This window comes from Cherax quadricarinatus, chromosome 9, assembly GCF_038502225.1.
Source record: "Cherax quadricarinatus isolate ZL_2023a chromosome 9, ASM3850222v1, whole genome shotgun sequence".
NCBI classification, from domain to species: Eukaryota; Metazoa; Arthropoda; class Malacostraca; order Decapoda; family Parastacidae; genus Cherax; species Cherax quadricarinatus.
In genome coordinates, this window is record NC_091300.1 from 36,788,469 (window position 1) to 36,807,516 (window position 19,048).

Consider the following 19,048-nt stretch of genomic DNA (forward strand, 5'->3'; position numbering starts at 1 on the left):
ACTCCAGACCGTCGCGTTAGTCACTGGGTCAGCTAGCTAGTCCAGTGGCTAACGCTAGCTGGCCCAGTGGCTAAGGCGACGGTCCGGAGTTTTGAGACTCTCTGATCGCGGGTTCAAACCCCACACATGGTATGGTTTGTTTGCAATCGTGTCATTACGATTTCGTGAGTTAACTGACAGTAATTCAATGCACACAGTGTGAACATAGCCTACTAACCATTAGTGGCTTAAACAAACAGGAACCATCCTCTTTCTCTCCACCTCTCTACTATTCTCTTCCTATCTGTCTTGCACGCACACACTCACAAGCATGCACACACACAACCAGCACGTGCACACTACAAAACCTAACCCATTACAAAAAATACAGTAGCTCAGAGGGAAAGTCGAAGGCTCAGAAGATCAGATGTTCCTGGTAAAGAATGGAGGGAAGAGCATTGTAAAAGGGTGGAACAAGAGTGGGAGAGCAAACTAGGCGAGATTTCTGTGAAAATGGAGAAGAGGATGGAGGCAGAGAAGATATGGAAGTCACAAGCTGAAGCCACAGTAGCCAGGATACAGGCCATAGAGTATGAGGTTAATATGCTGAAGCGAGTTACAGGGCTAGTGCCCAGAGGAGACATGGCATCTGAAGCAGGTATACCCCTATTAAATGAGGAGCCCAATGGAAAGGAAGGAGACAAGACTTATGCTAAGTCCCTATCAGTCTGCCAAACAAGGCCAAGGAATGTAGGGGAAGAGCTATTAGGAACAGGGATAGCAGTGAGGGGAATAAGGTAGAGAAGGTGACAGGTCCCATGCAGAGGCACGACCATGCCACCAAGAGTTACAGGAAAAAATAAGGGAGACAATGGCTATGTACAAAAGGGACCCAGAGAGACAGAAGAGGAAAAGCCAATGGGAGGAGGAGAGGGGGAAGTCAGTGTTTATTCATGGGCTTCAGGAGAGCGAAGGGAGGACACACATCGAAGAAATAGGCCAGGGGGACATGACTGAGTTAGTAAATTTTCAGAGAATAGGAGGGTACTTGAGGGGGAGAAATCAGCCAAACTGATTTTTTAGACAGAAATGGTGTGGAACAGGGTCCTGCAAGAGAAATCACAGCTGAATCATCATCATACAAGAGGGTGCTCCTAGACTGCGACAAAACAAGAACAGAACGACAGCAGCTGTGGGAGAAGACACAGAAACAAAAGGGGCTAGGAAGATGCACAAGGACAGAGTCAGAAGAGGACAACCAGAGCCAAGTAGAGCAACAAGTGCAAGTACACAGAGAACCACCCTCAGAACCCCACAGCCATCCCAACACAGCTATCCCAACACAAACCACAAGCCACACTTACAGCCCCCACCCCACACTATGTTGTAGAACCCCACAGCACACTGCCAGGTCCCCCACCCCCACAGACCCACCAGAACACAGTGTTGGTGAGGAAACTGAAGGTATGGTACACCAACGCTAATGGAATAACGAATAAGTGGGAAGAGAAGCATGAGAGAATCGAAGAGGCATCACCGGACATCATAGCTCTCACTGGACCCAAACTAACAGGAATGATAACAGGTGCCATCTTTCCAACAGGATATCAGATCTTGTGGAAAGACAGAGCGAACAGAGGAGGGTGGAGGAGTGGCACTGCTCATCAAAAACCAATGGGATTTTGACGAGCTGGAGAGAGGAGACAGATGAGAAGCAAGAAACTACATAACAGGAACACTTCAGTCTGGAGGTCCCAAGGTGGTAACTGCAGTGATGCATAACCCACTACAGAACAGCATGAGGCCAAGGCAAGAATATGAGAGTAACAGAACGATGGTTGACACACTGGCTTAAGTGGCCGGAAGGGCTCATGCAAGCAGGGCAAAGCTGCTGAGTGTGCGTGACTTTAATCACAAAGAAATTGACTGGGAGAACCTGGAGCCACATGGGGGCCCAGGAACGTGGAGGGATAAGTTGATGGAGGTGGTACTGGAAAACCTCATATACCAACATGTAAGGGACACTACCAGAGAGGAGAGGAGAGGATGGATCAGCAAGACTGGACCTAGTATTGTCCTTCAGTAGTGCAGATATTGAGGATATCATATATGAAAGACCTCTCGGGGCCAGTGACCATGTGGTTCTGAGCTTCAAATACACTGTAGAGTTACAAGTGGAGAGGGAAGCAGGAAGTGCAGGACAAATGAATACAAATTACAAGAAAGGGGACTACACAAGCATGAAGAATTTCCTGCGTGAGGTTCACTGGAACAAAACACTGGCAGGGAAGTCAGTAAATGAGATGATGGAATATGTGGCAACAATATGCAAGGAATGTAGTAAAATTGGTAGAATTACCGACAATATGTAAAGTAAAAGGACACAAGTGCAACTAATGTGACATTTTATTGTGGCAACGTTTGTAACGGCTTGACATAGCTCCTGGAGAGCGAAACGTTGCCACAATAAAATGTCACATTAGTTGCACTTGTGTCCTTTTACTTTACAATATGCAAGGAAGCTGAGGAGAGGTTTGTACCCAAGGGCAACAGAAATAATAAGAAGGCCAGGATGAGCCCTTGGGTCACTCAAAGGTGTAGAGAGGCCAAAACCAAGTGTACTACAGAATAGAAGAATTATAGAAGGCAAAGAACCCAGGAGAATAATGAGAGCAGTCGTAGATCCAGAAACAAATATGCACAGGTAAGAAGGGAGGCCCAACGACAATACGAAAATGACATAGAAGCAAAAGCAAAATCTGACCTGAAGCTGTTGTACAGCCACATCAGGAGGAAAACGACAGTCAGGCTGACAGGTAATCAGGCTGAGGAAGGGAGATCACAAGAAACGACCGCAAAGTATGTGAGGAGTATGTGGCCTAGTGGTTAAAGTTCTCGCTTCACACAGCGAGGGCCTGGGTTCGATTCCCAGCCAGAGTAGAAACATTGGGTGTGTTTCTTTCCACCTGTTGCCTATGTTTCCCACCAGTAAAATGGGTACCTGGGTGTTAGTCGACTGGTGTGGGTCGCATCCTGGGACACACCTAATTTGCCCGAAATGCTCAGCATAACAAGGGGCTTTCTGTATAGTAGTATGTCATTGATGTCAGCTAGGCCTGTATACTATGTACATGTACTTGTAGTAAATAAAGACATTATTATTATTAAAGAAGTGTTCACATGTCAGTATAGCTACTGAATTCCCTATACTTATACTTGTGTAGTATATTGTAGACCGTATCATCCATGTGTATATTTAGGCTCCCTTTCAGTAGGCTCAGCGATTAGCATGTGTGACATCACGTGATGCGCATTTGTGCGTGAGAATCGCTGCAACTCAGTTCTCCGCGCTTAGGTCTACGAACAGGCGACACAGGCAGTCTGGGCCTCTCCTCTCACACTCTGCTAATATATGTGTTACCATCCAACGACTGTGTTTATCTCCAACCATCACATCTCCACGAACTCTCTCGACACACAGAGGAGACAGAAGGGACTCCAGAAAGACGGAGAGGTGGGGTCCACCATCAAGTGTTGGACACAATACATACAACCAAGGAAGACGTGAAGAGACTGCTAAGCGAGCTAGATACCTCAAAGGCGATGGGGCCGGGTAACATCTCTCCATGGGTCCTGAGAGAGGAAGCAGACGCACTATGCGTGCCACTAACAAGAATCAACACATCTATCGAAACAGGGCGACTATCTGAGGTATGGAAGATAGTAAATGTAGTCCCAATTTTTAAAAAAAAAGAGACAGAGACGAAGCATTAAACTATAGACCAGTGTCACTGACATGTATAGTATGCAAAGTCATGGAGATGATTATCAGAAGAGTGGTGGAACACCTAGAAAGAATTGAGCTTATCAATGACAACCAGCACGGTTTCAGGGATGGGAAATCCTGTGTCACAAACCTACTGGAGTTTTATAACGGGGTGACAGCAGTAAGACAAGAGAGAGAGGGGGGTGGGTGGATTGCATTTTCTTGAACTGTAAGAAGGTTTTTGACACAGTTCCACACAAGAGATTAGTGCATAAGGTGGAGTACCAAACAGGTATAACAGGGAAGGCGCTACAATGCATCAGGGAATACCTGTCGGGAAGACCTCAGAGAGCCATGGTACGAGACCAAGTGTCAGAGTGGGAGCCTGTGACGAGCGGGGTTCTACAGGAGTCAGTCCTAGGACCTGTGCTGTTTCTGGTATATGTGAACGACATGACGGAAGAAATAGACACAGAAGTGCCCCTGTTTCTAGAAGATGTGAAGTTGATGAAAAAAAATTCAATTGGACGAGGACCAGGCAGAACTACAAAGGGATCTGGGCAGGCTGCAGGCCAGGTCCAGCAACTGGCTCCTTGAGTTCAACCCCACCAAGTGCAAAGTCATGAAAATTGGTGAGGGGCAAAGAAGACCGCAGACGGAGTAGAGCCTAGGGGGTCAGAGACTAGAAACCTCACTCAAGGAAAAGAATCTTGGGGTGAGTTTAATATCGGGCACACCTCCTGAGGTGTACATTAACCAAATAATTGCTGCAGCATATGGGCGCCTAACAAAACCTAAGAATAGCATTCCGACATCTCAATAAAGAATCGTTTAGGATCCTGTACACTGTGTATGTCAGACCTATATTGGAGTATGCAGCACCAGTTTGGAACCCACATCTAGCCAAGCACGTACGGAAATTAGAGAATGTGCAAAGGTTTGCAACAAGACTAGGTTAAGGGAAATCAACCTGACGACACTGGAGGATAGGAGAGTTAGGGGGATATGATGACATATAAAATACCGAGAGGAATTGACAAGATGGACAGAGACAGGATGTTCCAGAGGTGGGACAATGCAACAAGGGGTCACAATTGGAAGCTGAAGACTCAGATGAATCACAGGGATGTTAGAATGTATTTCGTCAGTCACAGAGTTGTCAGGAAATGGAATACTCTGGGAAGTGATGTAATGGAGACAGGATCCATACATAGCTTTAAGAAGAGGTATGATGAAGCACGTAGAGCAGGAAGAGTGATCTAGTAGCGACCAGTGAAGATGAGGTGCCAGGAGCTGTGGCTCGACCCCTGCAACCACAACAACCTGGAGGTCATTCCGGGGATCAACGCCCCCGCGGCCCGGTCCATGACCAGGCCTCCCGGTGGATCAGGGCCTGATCAACCAGGCTGTTACTGCTGGCCGCACGCAGTCCAACGTACAAGCCACAGCCCGGCTGATTCGGCACTGACTTTAGCTATCTGTCCAGCTCTCTCTTGAAGGCAGCCAGGGGCTTATTGGCAATTCCTCTAATGCTTGATGGGAGACTGTTGAACAGTCTTGGGCCCGGGACACTTATGACGTTTTCCCTTAGTGTACCAATGGCGCCCCTACTTTTAATTGGGGGCATTTTGCATCGCCTGCCCAGTCTTTTACTTTCGTAGGGAGTGATTTCTGTGTGCAGATTTGGGACCATTCCTTCCAGGATTTTCCAAGTGTAGATTATGATATATCTCTCCCTCCTGCGTTCCAACGAGTACAAGTCATGTGCTTCCAAGCGTTCCCAGTAGTTAAGGTGCTTGACAGAACTTATACGTGCTAAAGGAATAACTGGGAAAGTGGGGAGATGGATCTTCAACTTCCTAACAAATCGAACACAAAGAGTAGTGGTCAACAGAGTTAAATCGGAGGCTGCCATAGTGAAGAGCTCTGTTCCACAAGGCACAGTACTCGCCCCCATCTTATTCCTTATCCTCATATCAGACATAAACAGAGATATACACCACAGCACCGTATCATCCTTTGCGGATGATACTAGGATCTGCATGAGGCTGTCATCTGCTGAGGACGCGGTTAACCTCCAAAAAGATATAAACAAAGTTTTCCAGTGGGCAACGGTAAACAATATGATGTTCAATGAGGACAAATTCCAACTACTCCGTTATGGAAAACTGGAGGAGATAATAACTAGAACAGAGTATACTACTGACTCCGGCCATACAATAGAGCGGAAAAATAATGTAAGGGACCTGGGAGTAGTAATGTCTGAGGATCTCATTTTCAAGGATCACAACAGTGTCACGATCGCACGTGCAAAGAAAATGATAGGATGGATAATGAGAACTTTCAAAACGAGAGATGCCAAGCCCATGATTATCCTTTTCAAATCACTTGTTCTCTCTAGGCTGGAATACTGCTGTACATTAACATCTCCATACAAAGCAGGTGAAATCGCAGATCTAGAGAGTGTACAGAGATCCTTTACTGCACGTATAAGTTCTGTCAAGCACCTTAACTACTGGGAACGCTTGGAAACACTTGACTTGTACTCGTTGGAACGCAGGAGGGAGAGATATATCATAATCTACACTTGGAAAATCTTGGAAGGAATGGTCCCAAATCTGCACACAGAAATCACTCCCTACGAAAGTAAAAGACTGGGCAGGCGATGCAAAATGCCGCCAATAAAAAGTAGGGGCGCCATTGGTACACTAAGAGAAAACACCATAAGTGTCCGGGGCCCAAAACTGTTCAACAGCCTCCCATCAAGCATTAGGGGAATTGCCAATAAACCCCTGGCTGCCTTCAAGAGAGAGCTGGACAGATACCTAAAGTCAGTGCCGGATCAGCCGGGCTGTGGCTCGTACGTTGGACTGCGTGCGGCCAGCAGTAACAGCCTAGTTGATCAGGCCCTGATCCATCGGGAGGCCTGGTCATGGACCGGGCCGCGGGGGCGTTGATCCCCGGAATAACCTCCAGGTAACCTCCAGGTAACAGTAAAGGATCTCTGTACACTCTCTAGATCTGCAATTTCACCTGCTTTGAATGGAGATGTTAATGTACAGCAGTATTCCAGCCTAGAGAGAACAAGTGATTTGAAAAGGATCATCATTGGCTTGGCATCTCTCGTTTGGAACGCTCTCATTATCCATCCTATCATTTTCTTTGCACTTGCGATCGTGGCAATGTTGTGATCCTTGAAAGTGAGATCCTCACACATTACTACTCCCAGGTCCCTTACATTATTTTTCCGCTCTATTGTATGGCCAGAGTCTGTAGTATACTCTGTTCTAGTTATTATCTCCTCCAATTTTCCATAGGTGAGTACACACACACAGACGCGCGTGCAACGAAAATAAAGTACAACGATTCTGCTGTACATTTTGCACCACGCAAGACGAGAACTGGTATTACAACACAAAATTCTTCCTTGCACAGCACATCGCAGCAGACTTGTGAGGGTAACTAGCAAACATAGCAACCCAAGAATTCAACAGACAACACAAACATGGAAGGCATGAATGAGACAGCCTTCAAACACAGCCCAAGACTTCATTCAGCAAGCACTGCTCATTCTAAAACTTAGTTCCGTGACAAATAACATTAACTAGAAAAGAACTCAATGCAACCGAACATACTGTGGCACCTTGCACAAGATGATAATTCAGGGTTGCTGGCCTTAGACTTCGGAGATGGTGGATTCAGGCCTTGAAGCTGGCCTCGGGCGTCGAGGCTGGCCTCGGGCGTAGAGGCTGGTCTCGGGCGTCGAGGCGAGAGCCGACCATTGTCTCTGGGGCGGCGGCTAAGTACCTCATTGTTTTGAGATTTATCCCACATCCCAGCTGCCAGACCGTCCCGGCATCCCTTCTATCCTGCCCACCCGCACCGCCCGCCAGCCCACCCGCACCTCCCGCCCGTCCACCCACCCTAAACCACACCACCACCAGCACCCTCAGGGAACTCCATTTCAGGGCAAACTCCTTCAGTCTTAAGGCAGGAGCCCAGGATATCCTCTTGAGGCAGAGCATTCATCCGCAACCTGCAGCTGTGTTAACTTAAATCCTCTCACATTCTCGGATTTTAGTGAGAAAAAATCTCGCTAATATCAATATTTTATAAGAAAGAACAACTAATTTCAATATTTTAGTGCCAAAACCTACACTAATCAACTTGTGTGAATTAAAAAATACCAATATTACTCTCCATATTTCACTAATTCCAAGCCCCATACAATTCAATATTTTTTTGTAAATCATAAAAAAACTACAGACAGGAATTCCGGAAAAATTGCAGTCGTTTCCCAAAATTCATAAAGTCGCTCAATACCAAACAATGGGGACAATTGTTGCTAGTCTGCAGCCCCCCCTCCCCCCTTCCCCCCACTCAGTAAATCCCCAACGCACCATTCTCCATAATTGAGAGAGTCCAGCAGCTTCCCACCAGCACCGGCACCCAGGCGATGAAGACGCACATCTTAGTTAATAATCTCAAGGAATTAGCCGGAGTTCTTAGGACGTCGAGCCCAGTCAGGGACAAATTGGTCTTGTTCTTGTATAGGAGGCATCTGCTGAGGGTAGGAGGGAAGGAGAGAGAGAACAGGGAGGGAAGGAAGAAGAAGAGAAGGAAGAAGAAGAGAAGGAAGAAGCAGAGAAGGAAGAAGGGAAGGAAAGGAGCGTTTGAAAGAGGAAGAGATAAAGAAAATAGAGGGTGAGATAAATAAAAGGGAAGAAAATTAAGGGGATGGGGAAATGGAGTGGGTGTGTGTGAGAGAGAGAAAGAGCGAAGAGAAAGCGGAGAGAAGAGAGCGAGAGAGAGAGAGCGAGGAGACGGGGGGAAAGCAGCAACTTCACTCTGGATGTACCCTTCTCCAGAACATCACTTCATTTGAGATCATTTATCCCCAGGATGACTCGAGTATAGAACACATTCGTACAGCATTATGATGTTAACGAGATAAAGTCAGTTGATCAAATAAAAATGCTGGCCCACAGATGGCTCCAACTTCATCCTGTTCCCTACTTGTATGTCTCATAACAATAAAAATGCTTTCAAATGAGCTGATGTAGGTAACAGCTCTTAGCTTGTCAATAAAGTTAGGAATCCTTAACCTGTAGATAGCTTGTCAATAAAGCTAGGAATCCTTGACTTAACCTTGTCAACCCCTGTGTAAAACAAGAGAGCGAGCAAAGAGCGAGCGAGCGAAGAGAGCGAGCGAAGAGAGCGAGCGAAGAGAGCAAGCGAAGATAGAAACAAAAAGAGACAAAGCGAGGGAGATAGAATGAATGATAGATGTTAAGAGCGAGGAACAATTTCACAGTAGAGTGTAATAGTCATTAAGAGAGTAAGAACAGTGTGAGTGTATCAGTGTTGATGTTAAGTGTGTTATGACCTGTGACCTTACCTGGGTGTGACTGTGCCCTCCTCCTTACCCTCCCATGACCAACCATACCCTTCCCTTCTCTCCCTCCATCCCTTCCAATTACCTACACTCGCCTCCCTTCTCTCTTTTTCTATCCCAGCCATCTCATTTTCCTTCTCTCTTCCCCTCCATCCTGACATCCTTTAATTTCATTCTCTTTCCATTTCTTTACCCTCCCTGTCTATCCCTACCTTCTCCCTCTTCCTCAAACACCTGCTATGATCCCTATAATCTCTTCTTCCTCCCTCTATATCAATTATTCCTTTTTCCCTTCCTGTTCTCTCTCCCTCTCTGTAACTTCTACCTTGTGTACCTTCATCTTTTCTTCTCCCCTAATTCCCTGTCTCCTCTTCCCGTCCTACTCTCTTCTCCCTCTCAAACACCTACCATCATCTCTTTAATCTCTTCCTATTTCTAAATTTCATATTCCTTCCTCCATTTCGCCTGAAGATTCGAAAAAACGAGACAGAGATACATAACGAGAACATGAGAGAAGCAAAGAGAACGAGACAGAGAGAACGTGAAACAGAGAAAGTTAAGACAAAGCGAAAGTGACAGAAGGAAAGCGACAGCGTGTGAGAAGAGAACTTATAAATAAGAGAAAACATGATTATTAAAATACGTGAGAGACGAAGAGAACGTCAAGGACAGAGAACGTGAGTCAAATGAGTCAAATGGAACGTGAAGACGAAGAAAACGTGAACAGAGAACGTAAGAGATGAGGAGACCATGAGAAACGATGACAACGTAAGAGACTGAGAACATTAGAGACAAAGAGAAGGTAAGGAACAAAGAGTACGTGGAGAGACTTCCAGGCACTTCCTCTGATATGTCTGGAAATCAGCTTGATCCAAGGGAGAGGAGCAACCATGTCAACAGTTATTACCGTAACAAAGAAAGAAATTTTCCAGAGGAGACTGGATCACTTCTTGCTACAAGAACCTGATCAACCAGGCTGTGAGGGACACGCACGTCACTGGCAGCAACCGTCTGGTTGAGTATGCTTGTCTTCTTACCTAGTGTAGTATTAACACTGGTCACACTGGATACACTGGCCACAAAAGATACATTGGCCATAATGGCCTACCATTATTTCCACCACCCCCTATATTAACACACTAATTACGGCTACATTCTTATCTTCACCTCTACCGCTGCTTCACTACTCCTCTTACCAGTACTACTTCGACTTCCAGTACTAATGTCTCGCTGACGAGTGAGGTTTATCAGTACACAGCATACTGAGAAACATTATTGTATGTATAGGGAATCAACCTACCGTACAACTGGCAGAAAGTATACTGAAAGTGGTCCACAACTGGCAGCAAGTATACTGGCAGTGGTCCACAACTAGCAGCAGGTATACTGGCAGTGGTCCACAACTAGCAGCAAGTATACTGGCAGTGGTCCACAACTACCAGCAAGTATACTGGCAGTGGTCCACAACTGGCAGTAGGTATATTGGCAGTGTTCCAGAACTGGCACCAAATATACTGGCAGTGGTCCACAACCAGCAAGTATACTGGCAGTGGTCCAAAACTAGCAGCAAGTATACTGACAGTGGTCCACAACTGGCGACAAGTATAGTGACAGTGGACCACAACTAGCAGCAGGTATAGCGGCAGTGGTGCACAACTAACAGCAGGTATAGTGGCAGTGGTCCAAAACTAGAAGCAAGTATACTGGCAGTGGTCCAAAACTAGAAGCAAGTATACTGGCAGTGGTCCACAACTGGCAATAAGTATAGTGACAGTGGACCACAACTAGCAGCAGGTATAGTGGCAGTGGTCCATAATCGGCAGAAAGTATAGTGACAGTGGTCCACAATTGGCAGCAAGTATACTGGCAGTGGTGCACAACTAACAGCAAGTATACTGGCAGTGGTCCACAACTAACAGCAGGTATAGTGGCAGTGTTGCACAACTAACAGCAAGTATACTGGCAGTGGTTCACAACTAGCAAGAGGTATAGTGGCAGTGGTCCACAACTAACAGCAAGTATACTGGCAGTGGTCCAGAACTAGCAGCAGGTATACTGGCATTGGTCCACAACTGGCAACAAGTATACTGGCAGTAGTCCACAACTGGCAGCAAGTACACTGGCAGTGGTCCACAACTGGCAGCAAGTATACTGGCAGTGGTCCACAACTGGCAGCAAGTATACTGGCAGTGGTCCACAACTGGCAGCAAGTATACTGGCAGTGGTCCACAACTGGCAGCAAGTATACTGGCAGTGGTCCACAACTGGCAGCAAGTATACTGGCAGTGGTCCACAACTGGCAACAAGTACACTGGCAGTGGTCCACAACTGGCAACAAGTACACTGGCAGTGGTCCACAACTGGCAACAAGTACACTGGCAGTGGTCCACAACTGGCAACAAGTATACTGGCAGTGGTCCACAACTGGCAACAAGTACACTGGCAGTGGTCCACAACTGGCAACAAGTACACTGGCAGTGGTCCACAACTGGCAACAAGTATACTGGCAGTGGTCCACAACTGGCAACAAGTACACTGGCAGTGGTCCACAACTGGCAACAAGTACACTGGCAGTGGTCCACAACTGGCAACAAGTACACTGGCAGTGGTCCACAACTGGCAACAAGTACACTGGCAGTGGTCCACAACTGGCAACAAGTACACTGGCAGTGGTCCACAACTGGCAACAAGTACACTGGCAGTGGTCCACAACTGGCAACAAGTATACTGGCAGTGGTCCACAACTGGCAACAAGTATACTGGCAGTGGTCCACAACTGGCAACAAGTACACTGGCAGTGGTCCACAACTGGCAACAAGTACACTGGCAGTGGTCCACAACTGGCAACAAGTACACTGGCAGTGGTCCACAACTGGCAACAAGTATACTGGCAGTGGTCCACAACTGGCAACAAGTACACTGGCAGTGGTCCACAACTGGCAACAAGTACACTGGCAGTGGTCCACAACTGGCAACAAGTACACTGGCAGTGGTAGTTGCCCTCCATAAGTTATAATTACCCTCACTGTGTACTGATAAATCTCACACTTGGTGAATCGCTATGCTAGTAAAAGTTTCACTACATTAAGTAAAATATAACAATGGTTATAAATGACCATAATTTTTAAAGGGGTGGACCGGTAAGCCAGCGGAAGGCCTCGGTCAGATGACCAAAAGCTCCAAAGGCGGGTCATCATCTGACTAAGACCCGCGTCAGGAAACATTTGTCCTGTTTCCTGACGAACCTTACCTAACCTAACCTAACCTAACCTAACCTAACCTAACCTAACCTAACCTAACCTAACCTAACCTAACTACATTAAGTATATTTACCACTCATCGGCTTTACACTTTTACTCCACAAAAATGGCACCAAAACAATCATAAAATACTCCAGATCGTCAACACTGACGTCCCGCATTATCCTTGAGATAGTCTTAAGAAGCAATATTGTTAAATACATGGAATCACAATACTTGCACAACCCAGATTAACATGGGTTGAAGCAGGTTACTCCTGCCTCTCACCACTGCTGGGCAATGACAACCTGGTCTGGCATGCACAGGAAGACAAAAAATGAAAATGCAGTGTATACAGACATGACAAAAGCATTCGAAAGTTAGTCCATGGTGTAATAGCGCACAAAATGTATGCCAAAGGCAATAACTAGAAAAGTGGATAGGTGGATATTTAACTTGCTAACAAATAATAGTGAATAGAGTGAAATCAGAGGATTCCAACTTGAACAGATCTGTTCCTCAAGGTCCAGTTACTTGCCCAATTCTCCTTCTCATTATCACATCTGACAGTGGCAGAGAAACATTGCACAGCATCAACCTTTGCAAGTAATACCAGACTTTGTAAGAGTGGCATCCACTTCATTTAACATGAAGTTAAATGAAGACAAATTTCAGTTACTATGCTAGGTAAAACTTAAGGAAATAAGAACGAAATATAAAACAAGTACAAATCACATAACAAAGTGGAAATTTAATGCTAGACACTTAATAGTGTTAATGCCAAAGGATCACAACAACGTTATCATCACAACCACAAAGCAAATTATAGGTTGCATAACTAAAACCTGCTAAAAGAAATGCTCAGTCAATGCTCTCGTTACTCTTTAGAGTCACTTGTTCTTTCTAGGCTGGAATATTGCTGTACACTAACACCCTGTTGTAAAGCGGCCCAAAGTGCACATCTAGAGAGTGTTGAACCTTTATTCTCTGTATAAATTGAGTCATGCATGTAAATAACTGGGAACTCTTAAAAGTCCCTGAAACTTTACTTCTTGTAATGTTGACGAGAAAAATACGTCGTATCTTATACCTGTAAAAATTCTGCAGCATTAGTCCCTAATCTGCACACAGAAATTACTAAAGCAAGAGGCTGGAAAGACTGCAAAATATCTCCTGTGAAAAGTAGGGGGATTTTTTTTTATTAACACATCAGTCGTTACCCACCAAGGCAGGTGACCTGAAAAAGAAGAAACACTTTCATCATCATTCACTCCATCACTGTCTTGCCAGAGATGTGCCTACACTACAGTTTAAAAACTACAACATATCAACATTCCTCCTTCAGAGCGCAGGCACTCCACCTCCAGGACTCAAGTCCGGCTAACCGGTTTCCTTGAATCCCTTTATAAATTTTACGCTACTCAAAATCCAACAGCACGTCAAGTCATAAAAACCATTCGTCTCCACTCGCTCATATCTAACACGCTCACGCATGCTTGCTGGAAGTCCAAGCCCCTCACACACAAAACTTAAGAGATTTCAACAAATGTAAAGAGACCAAGCATCAACAAATCAAATGCTTAAAGAAAATTACTAATCCCCCTAGCTGGCTTCAAAAGGAAATTGATAAGTTCCTGATCAGCCAGACTGTGGTGCTTACGTTAGACTATATGCAGCCAGCACGGCAGCAACTGGGAGGCCTGGTTTAGGACCGGGTCACGGGGGTGATCCCAAAGGTCGTCTTCAGATAACCACCACAGTGACCAAACCTGCCACACCGGCAGCAACAACACCTTCACATCTAGAAATTAGGAATCAAAATCTTCATAATAATCCTTGACTCCGCCTAAGTGGCAGCGGGAGTGGCCACCCCCCTTGTATCATCCCTTTAATCCTCACCTTTACCCCTTTCCCCCCTTATTCCTCCTTCCGTTCACCCCTTTCCTACTTATTCCTCCGTCCGTTCGCCCCTTTCTTATTTCCTCTGTGCCCCTTTTCTCCGTCGGTTCCCTCACCCTTCTCCATTTCCTCTCCCTCCCCTTCCCCCTCCCCCCAATATCGTCCTTCCTTCCTTCCTTCATGCTATTCTGGGTAAGCTTCTTGAGGCTTTAACCCCTGTATGTGTACTCCCACTGCCTCTCAATACTAACTAATTGCCCACGAATAGCTTCGTCACCAAGCTTGGTGAACAAGGCCTGCATAGAGTCAATAATTTATATTGCTGGGAACGCCTTAAAGTCTTAAATATGTACTCAATGGAGCGGAGGAGAGAGAGATACATGATAATATATACCTAGAAAGTACTTGAGAGCCTTGACCCAAATCTGCACACTGCCACAACATACTGGAGCGAAAGATATGGGAGAAAGAGCAAAATAAACCCAGTGAAAAGCAGGGGTGAGGTGGACACAACAGCGGAACACTGTATCAACATCCGTGGCCCCAAATTATTCAACATCTTACCAGAAGATATCAGAAACACTGCTGGAACAAGTGCGAAAGTCTTCAAGAGGAAATTAGACAAGTATCTTCACCAAGTATTAGATCAACCAGGCTGTGATGGATATGTGGGGCAGAGGGTTTCTAGCAGCAACAGCCTGGTTGACCAGGCAAGCAGCAGATGAGCCTGGCCGTGGGCCAGGCTCATCTGCTGCTTTCCTTATTATATTCCTGGAGGAGTACTAAACACGGGGGAGTCACAGAGCGCCTTGGTAATGGGGAGGCAATTAGGTTCGATCCAAGGCAGAGGAAGACGCGCTTATTTTTTTAAATCAAGATCTCCCCCCTCACCAGCATCAAGGTACCTACCTACCTACCTGTAAAGGTAGGAGGAAATCAAATTTGATCCAAGGATGGGGAGAGTAGCTCTGATCTCTAGGATCAAGAGTGTTTTGACAAATTCCTATAAATATTTGGTTAATCAACGTTTTAAACATATTCTGATTTTATCATTGAGACGTTTACACCAACATTATCAAGTTAACACTGTCACTGTCATTATTATAAAGTTAACACCATCACTGAGTCACGCACGTGTCTTGTCACTGTCACGCACGTGTTCTTGTCTCTGTGTCACACACGTGTTCTTGTCACTGAGTCACGCACGTGTTCTTGTCTCTGTGTCACACACGTGTTCTTGTCTCTGTGTCACACACGTGTTCTTGTCACTGAGTCACGCACGTGTTCTTGTCTCTGTGTCACACACGTGTTCTTGTCTCTGTGTCACACACGTGTTCTTGTCACTGAGTCACGCACGTGTTCTTGTCTCTGTGTCACACACGTGTCTTGTCACTGTCACACACGTGTTCTTGTCTCTGTGTCACACACGTGTTCTTGTCACTGAGTCACGCACGTGTTCTTGTCTCTGTGTCACACACGTGTTCTTGTCTCTGTGTCACACACGTGTTCTTGTCACTGAGTCACGCACGTGTTCTTGTCTCTGTGTCACACACGTGTCTTGTCACTGTGTCACACACGTGTTCTTGTCTCTGTGTCACACACGTGTTCTTGTCACTGAGTCACGCACGTGTTCTTGTCACTGTGTCACACACGTGGTCTTGTCTCTGTGTCACACACGTGTTCTTGTCACTGAGTCACGCACGTGTTCTTGTCTCTGTGTCACACACGTGTCTTGTCACTGTGTCACACACGTGTTCTTGTCTCTGTGTCACACACGTGTTCTTGTCACTGAGTCACGCACGTGTTCTTGTCTCTGTGTCACACACGTGTCTTGTCACTGTGTCACGCACGTGTTCTTGTCTCTGTGTCACACACGTGTTCTTGTCACTGAGTCACGCACGTGTTCTTGTCTCTGTGTCACACACGTGTTCTTGTCTCTGTGTCACACACGTGTTCTTGTCTCTGTGTCACACACGTGTCTTGTCACTGTCACGCACGTGTCTTGTCACTGAGTCACGCACGTGTCTTGTCACTGTCACGCACGTGTCTTGTCACTGAGTCACGCACGTGTCTTGTCACTGTCACGCACGTGTCTTGTCACTGAGTCACGCACGTGTCTTGTCACTGTCACGCACGTGTCTTGTCACTGAGTCACGCACGTGTCTTGTCACTGTCACGCACGTGTCTTGTCACTGTCACGCACGTGTCTTGTCACTGAGTCACGCACGTGTCTTGTCACTGAGTCACGCACGTGTCTTGTCACTGAGTCACGCACGTGTCTTGTCACTGTCACGCACGTGTCTTGTCACTGAGTCACGCACGTGTCTTGTCACTGTCACGCACGTGTCTTGTCACTGAGTCACGCACGTGTCTTGTCACTGAGTCACGCACGTGTCTTGTCACTGTCACGCACGTGTCTTGTCACTGAGTCACGCACGTGTCTTGTCACTGAGTCACGCACGTGTCTTGTCACTGAGTCACACACGTGTCTTGTCACTGTCACGCACGTGTCTTGTCACTGAGTCACGCACGTGTCTTGTCACTGTCACGCACGTGTCTTGTCACTGAGTCACGCACGTGTCTTGTCACTGAGTCACGCACGTGTCTTGTCACTGAGTCATGCACGTGTCTTGTCACTGAGTCACACACGTGTCTTGTCACTGAGTCATGCACGTGTCTTGTCACTGAGTCACACACGTGTCTTGTCACTGTCACGCACGTGTCTTGTCACTGAGTCACGCACGTGTCTTGTCACTGTCACGCACGTGTCTTGTCACTGAGTCACGCACGTGTCTTGTCACTGAGTCACGCACGTGTCTTGTCACTGAGTCACGCACGTGTCTTGTCACTGAGTCACGCACGTGTCTTGTCACTGAGTCACGCACGTGTCTTGTCACTGAGTCACACACGTGTCTTGTCACTGAGTCACGCACGTGTCTTGTCACTGAGTCACGCACGTGTCTTGTCACTGAGTCACGCACGTGTCTTGTCACTGAGTCACGCACGTGTCTTGTCACTGAGTCACGCACGTGTCTTGTCACTGAGTCACGCACGTGTCTTGTCACTGAGTCACGCACGTGTCTTGTCACTGAGTCACGCACGTGTCTTGTCACTGAGTCACGCACGTGTCTTGTCACTGAGTCACGCACGTGTCTTGTCACTGAGTCACGCACGTGTCTTGTCACTGAGTCATGCACGTGTCTTGTCACTGAGTCACACACGTGTCTTGTCACTGTCACGCACGTGTCTTGTCACTGAGTCACGCACGTGTCTTGTCACTGTCACGCACGTGTCTTGTCACTGAGTCACGCACGTGTCTTGTCACTGAGTCACGCACGTGTCTTGTCACTGAGTCACGCACGTGTCTTGTCACTGAGTCACGCACGTGTCTTGTCACTGAGTCACGCACGTGTCTTGTCACTGAGTCACGCACGTGTCTTGTCACTGAGTCACGCACGTGTCTTGTCACTGAGTCACGCACGTGTCTTGTCACTGAGTCACGCACGTGTCTTGTCACTGAGTCACGCACGTGTCTTGTCACTGAGTCACGCACGTGTCTTGTCACTGAGTCACGCACGTGTCTTGTCACTGAGTCACGCACGTGTCTTGTCACTGAGTCACGCACGTGTCTTGTCACTGAGTCACGCACGTGTCTTGTCACTGAGTCACGCACGTGTTCTTGTCACTGAGTCACGCACGTGTTCTTGTCACTGAGTCACGCACGTGTTCTTGTCACTAAGTCACAAACGTGTCTTGTCACTGAGTCACGCACGTGTCTTGTCACTGAGTCACGCACGTGCTCTTGTCACTGAGTCACGCACGTGTCTTGTTACTGAGTCATGCACGTGTTCTTGTCGTCACTGAATCACGCACGTGTTCTTGTCGTCACTGGGTCACGCACGTGTTCTTGTCGTCACTGAGTCACGCACGTGTTCTTGTCGTCACTAAGTCACGCACGTGTTCTTGTCGTCATTGAGTCACGCACGTGTTCTTGTCGTCACTGAGTCACGCACGTGTTCTTGTCGTCACTGAGTCACGCACGTGTTCTTGTCGTCACTGAGTCACGCACGTGTTCTTGTCGTCACTGAGTCACGCACGTGTTCTTGTCGTCATTGAGTCACGCACGTGTTCTTGTTGTCACTGAGTCACACACGTGTTCTTGTCGTCACTAAGTCACGCACGTGTTACATACAACTACATCATAATCACACAGCAATTAAAACTATTCAAAGCCTAATTTCCACATTCCACATATCCTATCTATAATTCTTTCAGTGTCGTCTGCCTTAAGTGTCAGCAAATTTAGAAGAAATGGAAAATATCCCCATCATTTATACCCAAGGAAATGTTGGGTTCACAGTCACGCAAGTACCCTGTATGGAGAGTGACACTGGGAGGGGGAGTGTGTCACTGTAGTAGTGACACTGTGGGGGAGTGTGGCACTGTAGTGGAGAGTGACACTGTAGGGGAGTGTGGCACTGTAGTGGAGAGTGACACTGTGAGGAAGAGTGCAGCCCTCCCACAGAATAAGCCCCTAATCCTATACACAAACCAGTCCTGACCCACCAGCGTGTTAAGGTAAGCCAGCGTCAGGGAGGCTGGAAGGGGTGAGAGGGCTGGATCAAGAACCTTGACATGCATCAAGTACCTTGATGTGCATCAAGTACCTTGATGTGCATCAAGTACCTTGATGTGCATCAAGTACCTTGATGTGCATCAAGACAACCCCACATCACTGACGGCACTGCTCGCTGGATGCCGGAGTATATG

At 46.9% G+C, this 19,048-nt stretch overlaps 1 protein-coding gene across 2 annotated transcripts in view; it reads right to left on the reverse strand.

Annotated features, from left to right (window-relative positions):
- Nucleotides 1-19,048, reverse strand: part of Fur2 (furin-like protease 2) — a 1,176,928-nt gene that overhangs the window by 739,174 nt on the left and 418,706 nt on the right. The window lies entirely within an intron of this gene.